Genomic DNA, 12,061 nt, shown 5'->3' with positions numbered 1-12,061 from the left:
CGGTGGGGAGTTGTTTTGGGGAGGGCAGGGCGGCGTGGTGGCGCGGGCTGGCCGCAGGCGGCAGAGGCTGGCGGTTCGGCCGGTGGTGGCTGGCGGCTCAGGGGGGGTGGAGTTTGATGATAAACTGGAGGCCCTTGATTTTGTATCCAATGGCTGGAAAATCTAATGACTAGAGATGAAAAAGTCAGTCGACTGACGTGTAGCCTCACCCCGCACGTACACATGCATGCACGCAATACACGCACGCATGCAGGCGTGCAACACTGACACGTACACATAACATACACACGCATGCATGCTGGCGTGCAACACTGACACATACACATGCACTCATGAACACACGCACGTTCGCACCCATGAATGCAACACTAAAACGTACCCTTGCATGCATGCAACACTCGCACGCCTGCATGCACACAGCACACGATGCAAGACACATGCTCAACCTATACGTGCATGCACCCTTTGTTAAGGACATGGATTGTTACGAGTATTAATCAATCTTATCTATGATAAGCAGAACATTGATGTTTGCAGCGGTCTTTATGAATCACAACGTATCGAACGGGCTATAAACATAGTAAGCTTATCTACATGAAAAAGATGACGTCTCACTCAATGAACAATCATCGGTTTATGAAATGCCCGCTTCTGACCGCCCTGGCCTACCAAAGGTTCCTCTGCTGTGCGCTGCCTGTGTTGGGTCACTGACATGCAGGCCATGCACCCAAAGAGCCCACACGTTAGTGGAAGAATGGCGCAGTGTCCTAGGTCAGAGTCGAGGGCGCCACTCGCTACATGCCTGGCTAAACATGCCTCCGTGCCGCATTCAAATGCCTCCATAAAACCCGCCCGTTTGGAAGCCGAGAAACCCACTCTAGACACACGTCCATTCATGATCGGACCGACATTAAACGCAACGCCAGCCGAGCTCCTCCCATCCGCCGTCTATTTAATCTCCTATTTAAATGAGGCCAAACGCAGGCCAAGAATCGCACACCTCCGCCGCTCCCCTATGTCCTCCACCATTTTGTCCACTCTTACAATGGCTTACGAAGAGTAGTTATTCCGCGTCCAAGCCGGCTGGGTAGCCCGCCGGATACGAGCTATGCATCTCGCTGATCCACCTCCCTCACCTCGCCCGACGGAGCCAGTTGCCGCCCCAAGCCGGCGCGCGGTTCAGCAGCTCGCCGCTCCAAGCCAGCTCGACGAGGAGCGGTGCACGGGCGTCGTTGCTGCCGTCCACGCTGCCGCCTTGTACCGCGTCTCCCATTTTTGTGGCCGAGACTCCCATGCCGATGGCCACGCCATGCAAGCAGCGACAGAAGCTGGGTGCACGGAGAGCGACGAGTCAGTGGCCAGCGCCTCCACGTCCGCCGCCATCATCAAGGAGAAGTAGAACACAGGAGGCTGCCGCCGCTTGGGTCCCATGAAGGCCACCACGGAGGCGACGCTGCCGTACACAGCAGGTGTCTTGCCGGATCCTTTTGTTGCGAGGACCTTCGTCGACCCTGCATGGGCTCCACGGAAGAGGGGAATGTTAGGATGAACTCAAGTCGGTGCCGGCCATGGCGAAGTAGTGGCGGGTGATGAACTCGAACCGGTGCCGACCACCATCATCTTCGGCATCAGCCAATGATATCAGTTGGGCTGTGGGTGTCGGGGGTTGGATACGACATATGCCAAAGGATGGCTTATCATGGTGGGAGCAAGTAGAACGTCGCCGGTGCGTGGAAGCGGGATGAGGCGAAGACATGCACGCCGGTGGAACTTACCCAGCTTCAGGGCTCTCCTAAGAGATAACACCCCTACTGCTGCTCTGCGGGGTCTCCGCATGATCACTAAAGCAAGGTAACTACAATGGTACTCCTGGAGCTGTTTCGGGAGGTAGGAGAGGGCAAGGCTATCTCTCTCCTCCCTGGGCTATCTGGTCTATCTTCCTTTCTAGGTCCGAACCCTTTGCATGGGTGCCCCGGGGGGTTTATATAGGCCTACCCCCCAGGGGTACAATAGTAATACGGCTAGGCGCGGGTCCCAGCCGTCTGTCTCTCAGGCCGCCGTCCTTCCTGCCGGCTTCTGGGGCCCACCGACTGGCGGGTCCCATGGACAGGGTTGATACTGTAGCGGCACTCCTGATGACGCGGGCTCGGTCATCGGGTCGTGGCAACAGTGCCGCCGTCTATCGGGCGATCACTGTCACCATTCCCCATCTCATCTGATTAATGGCTCGTGGGGCCCCGGGAGGAGTCGGCCGACTCCAGGGAGGCCAACTCCCACAGGTCCGTCTTCGGGTAGCCCAGGCCGCCTTCGGCCCACCCACTGACAGGCGGCCCCACCGCCTTCGGGTCGTACAGGCCGGCGTCGTGGGCACTGTGTACTTCGTACTGTGGCTGAGATCAGGGCAGGCATGGCAACAGTGCCGCATCTCGCCGGAGATCTTCCAGCGGTACGGCTCACTATAGCCATGCCGGCCCTTCGTAAACAGGGGGGAGACAGCCATGCCGTGACCGTACCCCGCGTCGTACTTCGGGATAAGGGAAGAGTCCTGGGCTGACTCTCCACAGTCGGCCTCCCTGGAAGTCGCCAGCTCGGAGTCGGCTTATCTGGGAGTCGCCGCCTGGGACTCGGCATATCTTGGAGTCGGCCCCGGGACTCGGCTTGAGGGGCACGGCCTTCCCCGATGTCTTGAAATGTCCTGGGGCTCGGGTTAGCCTACCCGTGGTCCATTACTCCGACAGTGGGGAAGCGAGCCGTCCTTTGCGCTAAAGCATATACCTCCGGGGCTCCCGACAGTCCGGTGATCATGCTGCCGGACATGAGGAGCACAAATCGATCGGCGGGCGACCATTTAGGCTAGGTATTATATACCTATGCTGTCCAGAACTAGCACGGCGTAGTTCATTTGAATGTAATGAAATCCGTCATGTTTGTATGAAAATCCGGTATTTTATATGATTTCCGTCGTTGTTTATATGAAATATCAGTTCATCTACGTGTTTGCGTGAATTTCGTCTGGTTGGTTGAGTTGATGTCATAATGTGTGCGGCTACGGTTGGATGGTGTAATTTGTGGGTCGCCGGTTGGTCTGCGGGCGGTTCGGGCGGCGTTGTGGGACAAAAAAACACAGCTCATGCAAAGCTCGTCTCCAACATGCGCGCTGGAGGATGCATGACAACATGAGCACCCGAGCCATTCCTCGTTCATCGGTGTCAAAGGCACCAGTGGACAAAAAGGTCGCCAATATTTTGGCTACCCCGGGCAAGATCCAAACAACCCCTCCCAACAGATTCAAATCCCTTGTTCGACGTGGAATTTTGCCATGTGTTGTTTTCATGGACTAGCAAGATGCCCGTGCATTGCACGGAACATCAAGATGCATTTTTTTACAAACTCCCGCATGCATGCAAGGGATAATTAATGTCCTCCTTTGCTAGTAACACGAGGCAAATACCATTAATATTTCATTGATTAGTGTAAGTGTCCTTGTATATCTGCAAATTGTAATTTTGATAGTGGCCCCTTGTATATAAAAATGGAGGGAGAAAGATGAGAGATAAGGTGAGGAGGAGTGGGGTGTGGTGGTGACTGGTGGTCGGACTGGGCGGAGGCATGGGGATGGATGGCGCATTATGTCTAGGTTTGTATCTCTCTCTCACACACCCACGTAGGTGGGGGACATGCATGAAGAGAAAAGGTGCACGCACGATGAACGTACTCCCGTCTATTTCCCAATCACACCCGCGCGGCTACACGGTGGAGCTCATTTCTGTACGAAAAAGGCAGCCCACGTGGTAATTTGACACGTGTACTGGTTGTCCACTTGCTGGAGGGAGGATCGTCTACCACGGGTGAACAAACAAATTGCGACTTGACGTGTTATGTTAAAAAAAGATGCAAACCATGTGGGGCCTACCTTAGAGGCTAGGCTCTATACACTGGAGTACTTTTGATGTGTCCCGTCAACTTGCAGAACAAGGAGAAGCTTGCTTAGTATGTCGTCTCCCCCGCCCATGGGCGCGGTGGCTCGCAGGATGAGGTGAAGCTTGCTTACGAGTAGTAGTAGTAGTAGTAGTATTACTCCTACTACTGTACGCCTTAACCCGCTCCCTCGCCCACGCGCGCGGTGGCTCTCGGCACGAGGAGAAAAATTTACTACTCCCTCTGTTTACTCCTCGTCCCTACTACGTACATCGGTTAGTACTCCCTCCATTTACTTATACAAGGCCACTATAAAAAAATACATTTTGCATCTATACAAGGCCACAAATAGTAATCGAGACAAAAGTTACTACTCCCTCCTTTCTAGTTTATGGCTCAATTTCAAAATCTCTCCAACCAAGGTAGACGGTGAGTGGTCGAATTAATTTCATAGTTTGCACAAGTAATTAGTACGCTCGTTTTTATCAAGAAGTTATGTTTACCGAGGCATTAATTAGAACGAATGCATGAATGACCACTAAATTTCCATGAACTTCAACATGCATTGGTTAGTTTCCTCTTGAGACTGCTTGCGTCGGGTGATCTAATGCACCTCGACATCCAACATGTAATGGTACTACTAGTAGTATAGTAGAATTGAGACTTATCAAACGGAAAAAATGAATGTTTTTTAGATGAGCCCTATAAACCCTAGTGGGTACATACTCCTTAAAATTTTTTTTCCAAAACTAAGTTGCTCCCTTTCATGAATTCTGTAGTATACTCCTCCGTCGACGCTCCCTTTCATGAATTTTTTACTTCCTGTCGCCGACATGTGGGACATATAGCAACCGGGTCGACGTGTCAAGCACCAAATAACGGTGCAGAACAGCAGGGGGGACGCACCCCACTCGTACCGGCCCGGTAGTAGTAATGAGCAATGAGACATCAAATCACAATGCCGCACCTTCCCATACAGACGAAGCAACCATTATTTCACACTTTGGTTCGCCATCATCTCAAACCACGTAGTATTGCTTCTGCCTCAAGAGGGACAGGCGCATCACCTTGGTACATCATGACACGTGGGACCGCATGACAGGCCATGCTCCCCCGGCGATCGCTCGGTAAAATTACCTCATTTTTACTATACTTCCTCCGTATCGGTTTACTACATGGCACACACGTCGTTCTAGGTTGAGAATTTAGCTGGCTATATATGTGATGAACAGTACCCTAGCCTTTTAAAAAATGTATACTTTTGTACAGTAGTACTATCGATGGATTGCGCCATGGAGCAAAAATTGAAATTAAAAAAAATGTGGTACATACAGAGAGCGCTCGTCGCCAAATTATGCATATAGTACTATTAAAAGAGCTAGTACATGCTTAATTGGGGTTCTAAATTCTATTAAAGAAATACTAGTACTATGTACATACTGAAGAGTTAATGTAACGAGAAGAAACATAACATAGTTCTGCTGGGGGCTCAACACAACACACCCCTCAAATTAAACTAAGCACACCTGAAATTATACTATGCAACTAATCTGGAAGACACTGCATTAGAACCACCATGAGCAACGATACTAACACCTTACTCACTTGGAGACCTCGTCCACATCCTCGACTTCATCCTTGTCCCTCTTCCTCTTGGCCGATACTTCTTTGCTTGAACCACACACTTGGCTCTTGCTCTTCATCCAACCCTTGTAGATACTGAAACAAAGGTAGCCATCCATTGCAGCATAGTGGATGTGGTCTATATCTAGTATATTCCGCTGCCATGCATGACGATGAAACATGTAATTGTCACATCCCTAGCTTCTGGAACTGCATGGTGTTTGCATCTGGTTGCATCTTGTTTAAATTCTATTTAACTTGAAATGGGGATTGATCAAACCCTAGCACCAGAAAGAATTCAACTAGGTTCAAATAAAACATTTTTCAATGAACCCAAAATGCCCTCTAAAATGTTCATGATTTTTGGTAAAGGTGAAAACCTCTGCCAAAAATGATGCACCTATTTCTAGGCCATTCTGGATTTTTGAATTAACACGTATTGTACTTGAGTTCGAGCAAATATATGTTATATATATTTTTAATGCTTCAATAATTCTGATATTTTGTGAGGGGCTCTAGAATATTCCTTTTAGTCCCTGCAAAAATTATTGGAAGAAACAAAAATGGTTTAGTGCTTGAACTAAATCAAAACACATTGAAATAAATAGAAAACAAAAATTAAAATAGAAACAGAGAAGGAGGGAGTACCTGTTACTTACCTGGCCCAGGAGAGAAGCCATCCCACCAGGCCCATGTGCCAGTCATCGCCTACCTCTGCCAGTAGGAAGAGGAGGGACACCGCGACGCCGCCGAGCTCGCCACGCCACCTCCCCCTTCCAGGGGACGTCTCCCGCACCGCCACGCCACCCCCTCGGACCCCTCTCACTCTTCCCCGAGGCCCCCGCCCCTCTGCTCCCTCTCTCTCGCCCGAACCCGAGTGCAGCCGTCGCTGCCGACTAGAACCACCGCGGCCACAGGCCCTCCCTCGCCTCGCCGACGTGTCCATGGCCTCCGCCGTGACGCCCCTGTCCTCTTCGCCGAGCCACGCGACTCGAAGACCCCCGAAGCGCCGTCCCCGACCCCTTCTTCCTCCTCGGGTCACCGGAGATCGTCGCCGCCGATTCGTCGTCCACAGGGCCTCCCCGAGCTAGCTGACCCCATCTCCGACCCCACTGTGAGCTCCTCGTCCTCTCCTCCTAGCTCCCGTGCTCATTTGGCCTCCGTAGCCGCCGTCTCCATCGCGCCCGAAAGCTCCCCGCCGCCGTCCATGGCACCGTCGTGGCTAGAGCCACAGTGGCTCGAAGCCATGCTCACCGTTGCGCTCAGCGCACCACCAGGAGTCTGTAGCGCCCACTAGCCCCTCTGCCTTGCACAGTAGGGCCAAACCCGCCATCACTCGAACTCCGGCAGCCGCAAAAGAGCTCGCCGGCGTCAGCTCCGGCCACCACAGCAGATGTTGCTTGTTGCTTTGGATGCGCCTCACTCCCAGGAACCCATAGGAGCAAACCATGCATCGAATGGTGCTTCGTAGCGAGTGCACGGTGCATTTCCGCCGTCGGTTGTGGTCGTCGCCGGCGCAACTCCGGCATGCTGACGTGGCGACTTCATTAGCCACTAATGACGCTACCAACTAAACCCATAGGTCACTGACAGCTGGGCCCGCTGTCTAAATAAACGTAGGTTAGATTGTGTTTAGTTTTAATTAAACTTAGTGGGTCCACGCGTCAGCTTTGACCAAGCTGACATGGCTGTTGACTGGGCCCACATGTCAGCGACTCTAATCAGCCCCAGTCACTGACCAGTGGACCCCACTGGTCAGGTTTGACCTGGACCAGCCCCGTTGACCAGTGACATCACCCCGACGTCATGCTGACGCAGTTAACCATTTTTCTGGATTTAATTTAATTCTGAAAATTCCAGAAAATCCCCAAAACTTCTAAAATTCATAAAAATTCAACCATAACTCCAAATGAATCAAGTTATTTATGAAAAATGATCAGAAAAATCCAATCTATCCATCTGTACCATTTTCATGCATGTTAGAACAACTTATACCTGCTGATCAGGTCAAATCAATTAAATGGCATTTAAACTCTCACATATGGAGTTTGAATTTGAACCTAGTGTTCAAACCAACCCCATTTAACTTGTTGCTAGATGCATTAGCCCAAAACACATTCAGATTGCCATGTCATAGCATGCATCATACTGTGCATTGCATTGATTGTGTTTCTTCTGTGTTTGCCGGTGTTGTTCCCCCTCGGTAGACGCTGTACCAACGTTGTGATCATTGACACTGATGAAGACTCAATGCTATCTTCAGAAGTGCCAGGCAAGAAAAATCCCCTTGTTCATTCCGATACAATCCTACTCTCTTGCTCCTGCTCTCTTTTACTGCATTAGGATAACAACGATTCATCTGTTACTTGCTGCGGTAGCTGAACCCCTTTATCCTCTGCATGACATGTCATTGCCACAGTAAATAGATGAAACCCACTAGCATGAGTAGGAGTTGTTTGAGACCTGTTGTGCCTACTCATTCATGCTTGTTTGTCATGCCTGCTACTGCTTAGAGTTGAGTCAGGTCTGATTCACCGGGGATGAATCAGAGGTGTGTGAACATGTCCTATTGTGTGTGAGCTAAGTGTGTGAACACGATTTGGTAAAGGTAGCGGTGAGAGGCCATGTAGGAGTACATGGTGGGTTGTCTCATTGAAGCCGTCCTTAGGAACTGAGTTCTATGTTTGTGATCCATGATTCAGCTACTACCATGCATTGGGCCCTGAAATATGACCCCGCTCGACTTCTTAATCACCCTTGTCCTCTGTCCAGGAGTTGCAAGTAGTTTCTGGTGTTTGTAGTATGCTGGAGGCCGTGCGCAGCGCTGACCGGAGTGGTGGGCTGTGATGCGGTAGGCATGTGGCCGGGTATACCGGGCGCCCGTTTGGTGTCACGGAACCCTGTTCACATCGTTTGGGGCTGTGAGCGAAACCCCGGCCGGATCTCCTCATGGATGGAACCCGAATAGGCGATAAACCTGGACTAGAGACTTGAGTGTTTAGGCAGGTCGTGGTCTAAAACCACATCGGCTTTCACTTGAAGTCTGCCGAGCACATGTCGTGTGCAGACGCTAAGTGGTGGAAACATGTATGAAGAAGTACACCCCTGCAGGGTTAACATCATCTATTCGAATAGCCGTGTCCGCGGAAAAGGACTTCTGGGTTACTTATATCAGTTCATAGACAAGTGAAAGTGGATACCCTAAAATACGCAAGATAAGCGTGAGTGCTATCGATGGCGTTCTCGTAGGGAGACGGGAGCGGATCCATAGTGGTGTATTGATATGGTGAATATGTGGACTCGTGTGCGCCACCTCAAAAGAGTTACTTGCATTCGTAGTTCAGGATAGCCACCGAGTCAAAGCTGGCTTGCTGCAGTTAAACTCCACCACGCCCCTTTGTTGATAATGATGCATATGTAGTTAGTTCTGATGTAAGTCTTGCTGGGTACATCTGTACTCACGTTTGCCTATTTTATGTTTTGCAGAGAGACTTCGGTCTCGCTAGTAGTTCCGCGTGGACTTCGACGTTTAGCTTGTTAGCTCAGCTACGATCTTGTGCCCTCAGCAGGATCTGGTAGATAGTCAGACCTTTCAGCCTTTTTCATTTGTAGACGTCTGTACTCAGACAAGTTAGCTTCCGCTTGTGCTTTCACTTGTATGCTCTAAATGTTGGGTCGTGAGACCCATGTTTGTAATATCTCGCTCCTCGGAGCCTAATGAATAAAATAATTGAGTTGTAGGGTCATGTTGTGGTGCCATGTTGTATTTGCACATATCGAGCATATTGTGTGTATATTATTGAAATGCTTGGTATGTGTGGGATCTGACTATCTAGTTGTTTATTCTTAGTAGCCTCTCTTACCGGGAAATGTATCCTAGTGTTTCCACTGAGCCTTGGTAGCTTGCTACTGCTCCGGAACACTTAGGCTGGCCGACATGTGTCCTTCTTCGTTCCTGTGTCTGTCCCTTCGGGGAAATGTCATGTGATGAATACCGGAGTCCCGTTAGCCTGCTACAGCCCGGCTCACCGGAGTCCTGCTAGCCCAGTGCTATAGCCTGGATTCACTCGCTGATGACCAACACGTTCGATGTTGGGTCATGGATGTCTGTTCCTGTAGGTTTGTGCCACTTTGGGTTTACGACTAGCCATGTCAGCCCGGGCTCCTTATCATATGCATGCTAGCGACACTATCATATACGTGTGCCAAAAGACGCAAACGGTCCCGGGCAAGGGTAAGGCGACACCCGTGGGAATACCGTGCGTGAGGCCGCAAAGTGATATGAGGTGTTACACGCTAGATCGATGTGGCATTGAGTCGGGGTCCTGACAGCTTTGGTATCAGAGCTTGACTGCCTGTAGGATTACCAAGCCAAACTGGTCGAAGTTGAGTCTAGAAATACTTTAGCTATATGTAGGGGAATTGATTGTGGGATGGGAATGTAAGGATCTTTTTACTCCTTTACCTTATGACCTTCTGATCTGAGTAATCCTCTTCTCTTCTACGGGGATTAAGAACTAGGCCTTCTCATCTATCTATCAGGATGACGTGTTACTAATTCATAGGCTCAGAAGATTGGTGGATTCAAGCCTCAGTTCAGTTCCTACTGTCTCCGTGTATTGACAGTTGATCTCAAAACCTTGATATTATGATGATTGAGTGGTTATGCCACCATTTTTCTAGCTTGTCTCAAATATTTTTGAGCATTTATAGTCGTTATGCTATCCGAGTCATCCCAGGTTTCTAAACAGTCTGATGCATTTGCAAATCCCTTCTTCCCGTTCCCGATGTCCCTTTGGTCAGATTAATCACACAAATTAGTGAGTTGAGGTACTTTATTGCCTCGACACATATGTTGGAGTTAATATTATGACCCTAGGTGTTTTAGGGGATCATCTAGTAGTCTAGCCATGATCTGTGTTTCTAGTGTGATGATTCTAGTCGTCATTATCGAAAGCATCCCGTGATGCCATTTAGTTAGTAGGCATTTTATTTCTGGGTTCTGAACCCGAGATTCACCCCAGTTACCTCATGTTGATAGTGTTTGCTAGTTCCTTTAGGAAATTAGTAACCTTTGCATTAGTCCTCGAGGTCCATGGTATTTTCCTTCTTCCAAATACTATGAACCACTTATGGCAGTAGTTTGTTGGATCAAAAGATCATAACAGGAGTGCTCTCGATGGGTTCTCTATTCTATATTGCGACTCTGCCAGTTCAACTTTTCTGCATGGGTTATCCAGAAGAAATTTGTTGAACCTGGTTCAACATACTAGTCCATGCATCCACAACTCAGAAAATTGTATGTTCCATTGAGTTGTCCCTCTTTAGTTGTATTCCGGCCTTCATCTATCAGTTGATAGTCAAGAGTATGCGTGCATCCATTCATCGATGCCTGTTACTCTTGTGGTCCGTCAAGCCATTCTAGTTCAGAATGACTAGGAGAAAGAAACTCCAGTACCTTGTCCATTTCCAGGATTGGGTCAAAGCAGGCGTACTCCGTAGATCAAATTGCTAATCTAGCTTTTGCTCTATTCTACCTTGGAGTATTACCATCTTCATATCAACAATGTAATGGGAATTGCACACCATTCTATGAACTCTTGGTACAGTGATACTTCTTGCCATCATTGCTCTCTCCTTGGTTTCTATGTTATTGCAACCGGAATGCCGACAAGTGAATCGTGATGTGTGAAATCTATACTCCTAGCAACTCTGTTGCTTGGTAGTTAAATGGACAATAACCTCATTCTTAGCGTGTTGATTATTGAATCATCATCCTAAGATTGATCGTGCTACCTAGTCCTTATTTCCGGTGCACTCTCAAATCAATGAGTTAGGATAGTACCAATCCTTGCTTATTTGATCATATCGTCTTGCCCTGGAAAGCAAGATTGTTCTCGAGCTTAGTAACATATCGGTGGTTCGTGATTTTTCGAACATCTTCTCGGAAGTATTACCAGGTTGTCACCTGACCGCTATGTTGAGTTCGTGATCAAGATGGTTTATTCCTGTAAACCACCCTTTCTCCAAGAATTCGTGTTGGTTACCCTGAGCAAGTTGGTTAAGCCAAACAACAACTTGGAGAGTTGGAAGATAAAAGCTTGTCCGACTTAGCTCATCCCAAAGGGTTGTTTTTGTGTGTGTGTTGAAGAAGGATGGTATCTTCATCGATTGATCCTCGTGACCAGTTGTTGGAGCTATCGTCTTGCTAAAACTTTGACTTGAGTATGGGCTATCCTCAAATCAAATCAGATCCAATGATGTTCGTAATGTTGTCTTACTCGTGAATTTTCCTCGAGCATACACCATTAAATCTTTTGGGTCTAACCAATACTAGAACCTTGTTCACATAGTTATTGAATTCCATCTCCATGGGAATCTGGATGAATTGTTGTTGAGCCCATCGACAACATCCTTGTCCTCTCCATAGTTTTGTTGAACATTAAGCCAGTGTTGGAAACTTTTTTTAAAGCATTTGTTCATGCTAGCTCATGAAGCTTATGTTCGGATGTAAGAAGTG

This window comes from Triticum aestivum, chromosome 6B (genome assembly GCF_018294505.1).
Source record: "Triticum aestivum cultivar Chinese Spring chromosome 6B, IWGSC CS RefSeq v2.1, whole genome shotgun sequence".
In the NCBI taxonomy this organism is placed as follows: domain Eukaryota; kingdom Viridiplantae; phylum Streptophyta; class Magnoliopsida; order Poales; family Poaceae; genus Triticum; species Triticum aestivum.
This window is presented reverse-complemented; position numbering follows the sequence as displayed.